At 37.1% G+C, this 13,569-nt stretch overlaps 1 pseudogene; it reads left to right on the top strand.

Moving 5' to 3' along the window:
- The first annotated feature begins 7,321 nt into the window (after positions 1-7,321).
- On the top strand, positions 7,322-8,320 carry LOC101348047 (trimeric intracellular cation channel type B-like; annotated as a pseudogene).
- Positions 8,321-13,569: the final 5,249 nt, after the last annotated feature.

The raw sequence follows: 13,569 nt of genomic DNA, 5'->3' as shown, positions 1-13,569 counted from the left end.
GTTACAATCCCACCCTAATCCTCTTTAACATAAAATTACAATCACAAAATGGAGGCCAACCACACAATTCTGGGATCATGGCCCAGTCAAATTGATACACACGTTTTTGGGGGGACATAATTCAAACCATGACACGTACTTTGGCTCTCATGGACTTGTTCTAATTTTCTTCAGCTTGAACTTGAATTTGCATATGAGCAATTGATGGTCTGTTCTGCAGTCAGCCCCTGGCCTTGTTCTCACTAATGATATTGAGCTTTTCCATTGTCTCTTTCCACAGATGTAGTCGATTTGATTCCTGTGTATTCCAACTGGTGAGGTCCACGTGTATAGTCACTGTTTATGTTATTGAAAAACAGTACTTGTAATGAAGAAGTCATTGGTCTTGCAAAATTCTACTGTGCAATCTCTGGCATCATTTCTGTCACCAAGGCCATATTTTCCAACTACCAATCCTTCTTTGTTTCCAACTTTCATATTCCAATCACCAGTAATTATCAATGCATCTTGATTGCATGTTTGATCAATTTCAGACTGCAGAAACTGGTAAAAATCTTCAATTTCTTCATCTTTGGCATTAGTGGTTGGTGTGTAAATTTAAATAATAGTCATATTAACTGGTCTTCCTTGTAGGCATATGGATATCATCCTACCACTGACAGGTTGTACTTCAGGATAGATCTTGAAATGTTTTAGAGAGTAGAGGGGATGAAATTGTCAAAGTAATAATAGAAGACAATTTTCCAGACTATACAAGCTACTTCACCAAAGATGAATTAAAAACAAATATTCTTAAACATATCAGGGCACAGATAATACTAAGATTCCAGGAGAAAAAACTGATCTTCCAGGAAAAAACAAGAATCCAATTGGCCTTGGCTTTCTCATCAGCAACCCTGGTTGACAATAAACAGGAGTAACACCTCAAAAGTTCTGAGGAAACATAATTCTGAACCTAGAATTCTAGTCACATTGGAATTCTTATTCAAATATAAAGGTAAAATAAAGACATCATCATACATGCAAAGTCTAGAATGTTTACTATCCACCAAACCTGTCTGAAAAATTATGGTAGGCAGAATAATAGTCCTCCAAGATGCCCACACCTTAATCCCTGGAAAGTATGAATATGTTATGGTACATGACAAAGGGAGATTAAGGTTGCAGATGGAATTAAGACAGATAATCAGCTGACCTTGAAATGGGGACATTATCTTGGATTATCTGGGTGGGTCCAATGTAATCACAAGGGGCCTTATAATTGGAAGAGGGAGGCAGAAGAGAGAACCAGAGAAGCGGCAGCATAAAAGGACTTGGCCCAATGTTGCTGGCTTGGAAAACAAAGGAAGAGAGCCACGAGCCAAGGAATGTGTCTGGTCTCTAGAAGCTGGAAGGGGCAAAGAATGGATTCCCCCTTTGAGCCTCCAGAAAGGAATGGAGCCCGAATGACACCTTGATTTTAGCCCAGTGAGACCCATTCCGAACTTTTGATCTCCAGGACTATAAAGTAATAAATCTGTGTTGTTTTAAGCCACGAAATTTGTGGTAATTTGTTATAGCAGAGTAGGAAACTGATACAACTATTATTTAAGTTGAACATCTGAAAAACTATAAATGAGCCCAGAAGAATGTCACGGGATACTAGAAGAGGTTGTGAGAAAAGAAAGTAAGTAACAGTTATTTGGAAACCCTGGTGGCATAGTGGTTAAGAGCTATGGCTGCTAACCAAAAGGTTAGCAGTTCGAATCCACCAAGCACTCCTTGGAAATTCTGTAGGGCAGTTCTGCTCTGTCCTATAGGGTCTCTATGAGTCAGAATCGACTCTATGGCAATGGGTTTTGTTTTGTTTTGTTTAACAGTTATTTATTGTAAAATCCAAATAAGGGTTGGTTGTAAGAATATATGTTCAACTTCAAACTAGACATAAAATCTCAAACAATGTCAGCATGGGAGGTTGTTGAGGAGAATGGGATAAGGACATAAATGTGTGCACATGTTCTTGACCAGTTTTGGAGGAAATACAGATACTAATTTGCTCTAGAGGATAATAGCAAAATATAAATGCAGATAAACGTTAAACGTTTAAGTGTAGTATGCAAGATCTTGGATAATGCTTAAAAATAATCCAAAGGAGGAAAGGAATGGGGGGGAAGTAATCAACGAAATATGATTGGCCATGAGTTAATTATTTTTGAAGTCTGGTGATGACTACTCTTTCTACTTTTAAATATGTTTGAGAGTTTCCATAATCAAAGTATAGAAAAATAATCTTAGTGTAAATACTAAAAGAATAAAAATTACTTTAATAACTTCCATAACAGTTAGGAATTGTATTGGGCTGTTAAGAACAGAAACCTGAAAAACAGTGGCCTAAACAAAATAAAAGTTTGTTCCTCTCTCCTATAAATGAAGCTCAGCAATGGGAAGTACAGGGTTTGGCAGCTGCAAAGTGTGTACAGGGTCCCATTTTCTTCTCTCTGTCCATGCTGCATTCCTGGGATGGGGCCCTAGTCGTCATGCTCTCAAGATGACTCCCAGACCTCCAGCCATCATGTCTACACTTCAGGCAAGAAGAAGAGGAAGGGCAAAGAGAGAAACTGTTTGTGCCAGCAGAGTTCATTTCTGATAAAAGTTTTTCCCAAAAGGCTCACTCATCCAGTGACCTCTGCTTATATTTCATTGACTAGAACCGTTACCTGACCCTCCCAGTTACAAGGATGCATACTGCCACGCAGGCTAAGCTCTGGCATATCTGATCAGGCTAGATTCTGCTTCAGTACAAACAACTTCCAAATCTCAATGGCTTAGCCAAAGTGTATTTCCCACTTACACAGTCTGCTGGGATCCAGACAACTTCCCATGGCAGCACCCCTCCATGTGTTTGCTCAGCATTCCAGGCTGCCCTACTCTCATACCACCTCCACATGGATATGAGCTCCTCTGCTTGTGTTTTTCATAGCAGGGGAAAGGACGGCTGGAGACAAGAGCACCAACAATTACAGCCTTTCACCTTTGGAAGTATCACATTTCTCTTCTCCCATTTTATTGGCTAAATCAGGAGTGTGGCTGTGTCTAATTTCAAGGAGGAGGGAAGTGCAATCTTCCCACATGCCTAAAAGGGGAGAAGAACAAGAATATTGTTGAACGGATCCATGTCCCTCACATCATTGTTCTATTTATAACGTAAAAGAGAGAGTGGCTACTGGGGAGGCAACCAGCAGCCTCTGCCACAACTCCTAAAACATTAGAGTAAATGCATTTAAAAGAAAAATCAATCAATTCAACAGATGCATGAAATAGAAGGAAAAAAATAACAAGCATAATAGAAAACCCAAATATGGGAATAAGTCTGTATTAAATGAGAATGAGTGAAATTCATCTATTAACAGAATCTCACACTGATTGAAAATAAAAATCCCATCATTTATAATGGACATGCTTGAAATAAAAAGAAACTGGAGGTTGAAATAAAAACAACAGAAAATGATAAAGCAAGAGAGAAGTTGGTTGTTTAAAGACACATTTAATATCCTCTTTCTTAAGACCCAAGTAAGAAGAAGTTAAAGCAATTACTTCACAAAAAAAGTTCACAATTGTGAGAAGAGCGGGAGAAAGACCGTCAGTGGGTGAGAGGACTGCTATTCTGGAAAAGGGAAAGCAAGAGGAGAGTGGTACCAGATGAAGCAGGAAAGAGGAAGCTGAAGAACAAAGTGCTCAGAGGAGGAGTAATGTCATGGAAAATAATAGAGTAGGAAGCTCCAGAAGTTGGTTCCTCCACTGAAACAACCATTAAGCTGGAAAAGGCAATTAGAATGAACTATTTTGAACTTTGGGGCCTTATCAGACACCTACAGCAACCAGGAGAGTGCTTGATGAAGAGAGAGGCTGCTGAACTTCAGTAAGAGAACAGTGTGCACAAAACAGCTGCCATCCCCATTCCTTATCACCACAGCTATTGGGAGAGAAGCCCACATGGTGCCAGGATGGACAGTAATGACCTTGTGCTCCAAAAATTTGGAGTTCTGCATTTTGATCATTCTGGTGGTTCCCAGGGGGGACTGGTGCAGATGCTTGCCTTAGTTTCAGCCTCCTCCGATTGCAGTGGCTTTCCAAATGAATAATTTATTTTATAAGGATCATCACAAAGTTGGTTTCTATGAGGTGGAGGTTAAAGATGTCCCAAATATCTAACTTTTCCAAACTGTTATACCACTCCATTATCTCTAACATCAACTACTCCTCCTCCCCTCAGTACTCTCCCTCCCGTCTTTGGGTTTGGTAATTCACTGCAGTGTCTCACAGAACTCACGAACCATGCTTACAGTTAAATGGTTTCTTAGGGAAATACCAGGGTACAATTCGGGATCAGGGTCAACTTGGAAGTAACAGGAACAACAACTCAGGAGGCAATTCCTTGATCAGGACAGCTTCTTCTCACCCTCTGCCACCGGGCCCTTCTGGGGCCTGGCTGCACCAGGCCCTGCTGAGGAGCTTCTTGGGCAAGTGTTATACCTCTTAGCTCCATGGGTCAGCAAGCCCCACTGCAGCCATTTCATGCTGGTCTTCTGATTACTGCCATCTCACACCACCATCTCTCACTGTCTCCTGTTTTACAATTCCTCTCTCTTTCTCTCTCCATGTCTCCCTTTAAGCCTAGCAGGATGGCAAAATTGACCAAGCACCTTATTTGCATGATCCCACACCAACAAGGGTGTGATGCACCTCATTTACATTATTAGCAAGCTATCCAATCCCCTTGGTGGGCCACAAACACCTCATTTGCATATTTCTACCCAGTCATTTGGTTAGGGTTACAAAATCATGGTGAGAAAGGCCATATAAAAGCAATCCATTGCACTGCACTGTCCTGGTAGTGTCTATTAGAAAGTTTAAAGAAACATAGATATCTCTTTTTTTTTTTTTTTTGATCCACACATTTTAGGAAAACTCTGTCAGGACACAGGCTGACCACAGAGAAAATGAAACAGAAACTTCAGTAACACGTAAAACAAGGAATACAGACTTTGCAAAAAATAGTTTGGAAAACTACTATAAAAATGGATGACTACAGCCCTCAACACGTAATAAAAGCAATCCTTGAGAAGCAGAAAATCTAATTTCCAGAGTTACTACTTATACTATTTAAATGTCAAGTTATCAAGCAGCATACAAAGCATACGAAGAAACAGACAAATATGGCTAATTTATACAAAACTATCCCTGAGGAAGCATATACGTCGGAATTACTAGTCAAAGATTATCAATCGATTGTCTTAAATATGCTCAGTGAGCTAAAGGAAACCATAGACAAAGAACTAAAGGAAATCAGGAGAACAATGTATGAACAAATAAAGAATGACAATAAAGAAAGAAAAATTCTGAAAAGGAACCAAATAGAAATCCTGGAGTTGCAGAGTAAATAGGTGAAATAAAAATTCACTAGAGGTGTTCAGTGGTAGATTTGACTGAGTAGAAGAAATAATCCATGAACTTGGAGATAAGGTGATTGAAATTATCTAGCCCAAGGAACAGAAAGAAAATAAAAGACAAAGAAAAATGAACAGAAACTTGATGGACTTACGTAACACCATCAAGTGTACTAACATAGGGATTTGAAAGCTCCAGAAGGAGAGGTGAGTCAAAATGAGACACTACAAAAAACAACAACAACAACAAAAGGCAATAGTGTAGGAATTAAGGAACAAATATATACATTGGACATATATAAAACACATACCTTCTTATCAGTAATTGCAATAAATGTAAACAGATTAAATTTTCCAATTAAAAGACAAAGATTGGCAGAATGGATTTTAAAAAATGATCTGTCTATATGGTGTCTACAAGAGACTCACTTTAGAAACAGAGACACAAAGAGATTGAAAGTGAAAGGACAGAAAAAGATTTTCCATGAAAACAGTAACCAAAAGATTGCTGGGATGGCTGTTTTACTATCAGACACACTATAGTTTAAGTCAAAAGAGGTTACAATAATGTTAACATTGGAGGAACAACTTGGAAAAGGAGGATGAGAATGGTTGCACAACTCAAAGAAGGTAATCAATGTCACTGAACTGTATGTGTAGAAATTATTGGATTGGGGTATATTGTGCTCTGTATCTTCTCAACAACAACAAAAATAAAATAAATTATAAAAAAAAGAGGTTACAAGACAAAAGAAGGATATTACATATTGGTAAAAAGTTCAATCCATCATGAATACATAACAATTATGAACATAGAAAAACCTAGCAACAGAGCCCCAAGATATATAACGCGAACACTGATGGAATTGAAAGGAAAATCATACAGTTTTACAATAATAGTTGGAGACTTGAATACTCACTTTCAGTAATGGGAAGAACAACTAGTCACAAAATCAGTAAGTATATATTGAATAACGGTAGAAACCAACTAGACTTAAGACATATACAGAATACTCCACCCAACAGCAGCATTCTTCTCAAGTGCACATGGAACATTCTCCAGGATAAAGCACAAAACAAGTCTTAATAAATTTTAAAAGATTGAAATCATACAAAGTATCTTCTCCAACTACAATGGAATGAAACTAGAAATCAGTAACAGGAGGAAACCTGGAAAACTCACAAATATGTAGAAGTTAACAACATACTCTTAGACAACCAACGGGTCAAAGAAGAAATCACAAGGGAAATCATAAAATACTTTGAGACAAATGAAACAAAAAACACAACATGCCAAAACTTATGAGATGCCGCAAAAGCAATGTTCAGAGGGAAATTTATAGCTTTAAAAAGGAGAAGGATATAAAATCAATAACTTAAGTTTATATCTTAAGGAATTAGAAAAAGAAGAGGAAATTAAAATGAAAACCAGCAATAAGAAGAAAATAATAAAGATTAGAGCAGAGATAAACAAAATAGAGAATAGATAAACAATAGAGAAAGTCAACCAACAAAATCTTAACAATGACAAACAAAAAGTTGGTTCTTTGAAAAGATTAACAAAATTGACAAACCTTTAGGTAGATTGACCAAAAAGAAAAAAAGCAGATTCAAATTACTAAAATCGGAAATGAAAGAGGGGATATTACCACCAACTTTACAGAAATAAAAGTGATTATAAAACAATACTGTGAACATCTGTATGCCAGCACGTAGAAAGAATAACCTAGGTAAAATGAACAACTTCCTAGAAATGTCCAAACTACCAAAACTGAATGGAAAAGATGTAGAAAATCTGAACAAATCTGCAACAAGTAAGGAGATTGAATCAGTAATCAAAAAATAAAAGTCTAGCGCACGCCGGGAACCGGCCACTGCAGCGGTCGGTTGTAGTCATGGAGTCTCCATGGGATGAGCTGACTCTTGCCTTTTCCCGCACGTCCGTGTTCCCCTTTTCTGACATCGCCCACTATCTGGTGTGTCTGATGGCGATGAAGTGTCAGCCGGGTTGGAGCAAGTCACCGTTTCTTAAGTAATCACCAGATTCGTATCATTAAACCCTGGAATCACTGTACTCGACCAGGAGCAGTGACAGTGGCATGAAAGAATCCTTTTTCAAGCCGGTTTACTGCTATCCTCCACTGCTTTGGTGGAGGAATTTTATCCTGCCTACTGCTTGTGGAGCCTCCAGTGAGGTTTCTTGCAAACAACACTAATATATTACTGGCATCTTCGATCTGGTATAGTATATTTTTTTGCCCGTGTGACCTAGTCTGCCAGGCCTGTTCTTCCTACCTGTTCAACTCTTGGCTGCAGGAATGAAGGAAGTGACGAGAACTTGGAAAATAGTAGGTGGAGTCACACATGCTAATAGCTATTACAAAAATGGCTGGATAGTCATGATAGCTATTGGATGGGCCCGAGGTGTGGGTGGTAGCATTATCACAAATTTTGAACAGTTGATAAAGGGAACCTGGAAACCAGAAGCTGATGAATGGCTGAAGATGTCTTACCCTTCCAAGGTAACCCTGCTGGGGTCAGTTATGTTCACATCAGCACACCAAGCATCTGGCAATATCAAAGCATAATCTGATGTTCTTCTATACTGTCTTTCTTGTGGCCACAAAGATAACCATGATGCTTACAGAGACTTCTACTGTGTCTTTTGCTCCTTTTGAGGATGCATTGGGTCGTATGCTGTTTGGCAGTCATCAATGATTTTCACCACGTATAAAGAAAAGTGAAACTAAATCCAATGGCACTGACTGGTTCATCCACCTCAAAACCTACAGCTGATGCTTCAGACAAGCTTGGAAAGAAGCACAGTAAGAAGACTGAGTAAATTTACTTGCTGAGTTCTAGAAAGCAAAAAAAAAATTTTTTTTTCTTATCTACCTGTCAGATTGGTAAATATTTCTGTGTAAATGATGTGAAATCAAGATTTTATGTAAGGAATGAAGGTGACAAAAGAAAGAACTTCTTTCTGTTTCAGGGAGATAACCCTTTTATGGATTGTAATCCTTGAATGCTGTGAGTGTATCATGTGAACTGTTCTTCTAGTTAAATATAAAAGACTCTACTGTGATTATTTTAATAGTTTTATATTGACAAAATAAGGCTAGGTTAAAAACATGTTACAGAAAGTAGACCTAACAGGGTTGAAAAAAATAACAAAAATCTAAAGCTTTTTATTGAGGTATTTTCATACATATTTTTATTTGAATTTATTTGAACTGTAGTTCAGTAGAATTAAATTTTGTTTCATATTACAATTATAATTTCCTAGGTATGGAAAACAATTCCAGTTTAATTTTGAGCACTGTAAAGAGTAAACTTTTCCTAAAACACTTTATATTATGAATGAAAATAAATTACTAGTTTATATTTCAAAAAAAAAAAAAAATAGAAGTGTCAAGAAAGGAGAGGGTTGACATGTCGTGAGGTTGTTAACCAATGTCATAAAAAAAAAAAAAAAATAGAAGTCTAGGATGTGATGGCTTCACTGGTGAATTCTTCCAAACATTTGAAGAATTAGCACCAATCCTATTCAAACGCTTGCAAAAATTGAAGAGAAAGGTATACTCCCTAATTCATTCACGAGACCAGCATTACCCTATACTAAAGCCAGAGAAAGACACTACAAGAAAACAAAAACTACAGACCAATATCACTTATGAATATAGATGCATAAATCCTCAACAAGATACTAGCAAACCAATATCAGCAGCATATTAAATGGGTTACACACTATGACCAAATGGAATTTATTCCAGAAATGCAAGGGTGGTTTGACATAAAGAAATCAATGTAACCTACATGAACAACTTCTTTCTTTGCCATGAGGCCAGAAGAACTGGATAGTGCCCAGCTACCATTAGTAAACATTTTGATCAAAGATTCTATAGAAGAATCCTGATCAAAAGGGGGGCGGGGAATGTGAAACACAAATTCAAACTCTCATGGACTCCATGGAGGCTGGATGAATCCCTAAAACTATTGCCCTGAGATAATCTTTAAGCCTTAAACCAAAAATATCCCCTGAATTCTTCTTAAAACCAAACAATAGTTTAGCTTAACTAGTAAAGAATGTCTGCCTTGAGCAGTGTGTTCTTTTAAGGTTTATCTCTATGGATCAGATCAACCACAGTTACTCTAAAGATTAGACAGAAACCACAGAGGGCAGTGAGTTTAAAACAACTCAGAAAAGGAGGGTGAGAATGGTTGCACACCTCAAAGAATTTCATCAGTGTCACTGAATTATACATGTAGAAATGGTTGAATTGGTGTATGTTTTGCTGTGTATATTCTAAACAACAACAACAGAAATAAATAAATTATTTAAAAAAGCATTTGACAAAATCCACAGCCTTCCATAATAAGAACACTCCAACTATGAGTAGAAGGGAACTTCCTCAACATAAGGGCCATATACAAAAAACTCACAGTTAACATCACACTCAGTGGTGAAAGTCTTATTTCCCTAAGATAGAAAACAAGACAAGGATGCTTGCTTTCACCACTTCCATTCAACATAGTACTAAAAGTTCTAGCCAGAGGAATTGGGCTACAAAAAGAAATAAAAGATATCAAAATTGGAAAGGAATAAATAAGACTATTTCTAGTCCCAGATGACATGGTCTTATATGTAGAACACCCCAAAATACACACACACACACACACATATACACACTCTATATATATAAGCTAATAAACAAATTCTGCAAAGTTACAGGATAAAAAAATCAACACACAAATCAGTTGCATTTCTATACGCTAGCAATGAACAATCAAAAAGGGAATTAAGAAAACAATTACATTTACTCTAGCATCAAAAATAATAAAATACTTAGGAATAAATTTAACCAAGAAAGAGAAAGACTTAGACACTGGACCTACAAAACATTGCGGAGAGAAATTAAAGAAGACCTAAATAAATGGAAAGACATCTTGGATTGGAAGACTTAATATTGTTAAGATGACAATACTACCCAAAGGGATATACAAATGGAATGTAATTCCTATCAAAATCCTAATAGCATTTTTTGCCAAAATGGAAAAACTTATTCTAAAATTCAAATGGAATTTTAAGGGACTCAGAATAGCCAAAACAATCTTGAAAAAGATTAAAAAGTTGGAAATTCATATTCCCTAGTTCAAAACTTACTACAAATTGACAGTAATCAAAACAGTGTGGTCCTGGCATAAGGAGAGACATATAGACTAATGGAATAGAATTGAGAGTCCAGAAATAAACTCTCATTTCTGTGATCAATTTTTTTTATTTTTTATTTTTTTTGTGAAAGTATACACAGCCAAAGATACACCTATGGTCAATTTATTTGTCACCAGGGTGCCAGGACCATTCAATTGTGAAAAAGCAGTCTCTTCAACAAATGGGGCTGGAACTAACTGGATAACCACATGCAAAAGAATGAAACTAGACTGATCTCACACCACATACAAAAAAGTAGCTCAAAATGAGTCAAAGCCCTACATTTAAGAACTAAAACTCTTACAAGAAAACATAGTAGAAAGCCTTTGTGATCTTGGTAATGGTTTCTTAAATATGACACCAAAAGCACAGACAGCAAAAGAAAACATAGATGAGTGGGGCCTCATCGATCTTAAAAAATTTTGTGCATCTAAGGACACTATCAAGGCAGTGAAAAGACAACCACAGAATGAGAGAAAATATTTTCAAATCATATATCTGATATGGGTTTAATATCCAGATTATATAAGAACTCTTGCAACTCAACAAGACCAACAACTCAGTTTAAAAATAGGCAAAGTACATGAATAGACATTTCTCCAAAGAAAATGTATAAATAGTTAATAAGCACATGAAAATATGCTCAACATTATTAGTCATTAGAGGAATGCAAATCAAAACTACAATGAGATACCACTTCACACCTACTAGGATGGCTATAGTTAAAAAAAAAAAAAAGAAAGAAAAACAAGCGTTGGTGAGGATGGAAAAACTGGAACCCTTTTGCACTGCTAGTAGGAATGTAAAATGGTGCAGCCACTATGGACATTTTCGCAGTTCCTCAAAGAGTAAACGAAATTACCATATGCCCCAGAAATTCCACTCCTAGCTATATACCCCAAAGACTGGAGAGTAGAGACTCAAACAGATACTTGTACACAAGTGTATATTGCAGCATTATTCACGTTAGCCAAAAGATGGAAATAGCCCAAGTTCCATTCACAGATGAATGGATAAACAAAATGTGGTATATCTATACAATGGAATAGTGTTGTTTTTATTGTTAAGTGCTGTCAAGTGGGTTCTAACTCATAGCAATCCTATGTGCAACAGAACGAAACACTGCCAGGTCCTGCGCCATCCTCACAATCACTGTTTCAGCCCATTGTTGCAGCCACTGTGTCAAGCCATCTCATCGAGGGTCTTCCTCTCTTTCACTGACCCTCTACCAAGCATGACGTCCTTCTCCAGGGACTGGTCCCTCCTGACAACATTTCCAAAGTATATGAGACAAAGTCTCACCATCCTCACTTCCAAGGAGCACTGTAGCTGTACTTTAGCTATAAAAGGAATGAAGTTCTGTTACACACCACAGCATGGATGAACCTTGGGACTATTATGCTAAGTGAAGTAAGCCAGAGCAACAAAGTCAGAGAGTGTATGATTCCCCTTGTTTGCAATATCTGTAATAGGCAAATTCAGAGAGACAGAAAGTTGTTTAGTGGTTACTAGGGGCTGGGAAGAGGGAAGAACGGGAAATTATTGCTTAATGGTACAGAGTTTTTGTTTGGCGTGATGAAAAAATTGGAAATTGATAGTGGTGACGGTTGCACAACGTTGTGAATGTAATGCCACTGGATTGTACATTGTTAAAATAGCAAATCTTACATCATATATATGTTGCCACAATAAAAAAACATCTAGATGGTGATATTTTGGTAATGCAAATTTTATTTCCTTTCTTTCTGTTTATCTGTGTTTTCTAATTTTAATAAAATAAATATAATTATATTACTTGTATAATAATTTTAACAGTGCTCTAATATGCAAAAAACAAGGTGACCAGGACTCAAATGCAGGCATATGGCTCCAGATCTGGGCTCTTAATGACTGTGTTAGACTACCTCTGCAAGGTGACTTGTGGCTCTCATTGGAAAAAAGCCCTGATAAAAGGGAGCTTTTGAAGAATCAAGAGGTGAGTACTGTTGACATGGTAGTCAGGTGTTTATGCTAAACGAGGCTGCATGATTTTCCCCCTTTCTGCTGGTGCAGGTTTGACAGTCCTGGGCTTCCTTTATACAATCATGGCATTTGGAGGTCAGGATTATGGTTTCTTTAGCAATACAATCCTTTAAAACTTTGTAGGCTTCCAGTCCATTTATTTTGGTCAGTTTCACAAGCAAATTACCACAGCTGAAGATTTTATCTAGACAGATTCTTTTTTTTTTTTTTTTGACTTGGAATCTCTGGTCTTTTCTGTTATTGGCCTCAGTGCTCTGGCTGTGCCAATTCAATGGTGATTTAAGGTGGCTACTTTGATTCCATCTGAGACAACAGACATGGGTGGGAAGGTAAGACTCTTAATAAACCTCATTTGTGTGACCAGCTCCCATTGTCCAAAGGATGCTTGATACAAGCTTGGGGCCATAGTGTTTCTCCTAGCTATACACATACACACACAAACACACACACATTAAAACACAGACATAAACATTTAAAAGATAAAATGAGCATTGGGGAGACCCGTTCCCATTAATAACTTTATTGGTAAAATGTAAAGAAAAGAAACATAATATTCGAGGTACAAGACAATGTAGTAAAACAAGAAAAATAAATGCTATAATTGGAAAGAAAAATATATTTACTGACAGTATGACTTTATACCTAGAAAATACAAAGGAATCCACTGCTAACTAGTAAGAGAGTTCAACAAGATGGTCAGATACAACATCAACATAAAAAAGTCAAAGGCTTCTGTGGGCATCAGCAATATGCTCTACATGTATAGTGGGATAAATTTTTGAATTATTAACTGAGGTCTCCACTTTCACACATGAGTTAACCAAGATCTACAGTCTTATTTTAGAGATGATTTACAGTGTGGGCTGTTTGGTAGGCATAATTCTAAGATGGCCTCCAAGATTCTCATCC

The sequence above is a fragment of the Trichechus manatus genome, unplaced genomic scaffold, assembly GCF_000243295.1.
Source record: "Trichechus manatus latirostris isolate Lorelei unplaced genomic scaffold, TriManLat1.0 scaffold00001, whole genome shotgun sequence".
Lineage (NCBI taxonomy): Eukaryota > Metazoa > Chordata > Mammalia > Sirenia > Trichechidae > Trichechus > Trichechus manatus.
Note: the sequence above shows the minus strand (reverse complement) of the source record. Positions and strands in the feature narration are given on the sequence as shown.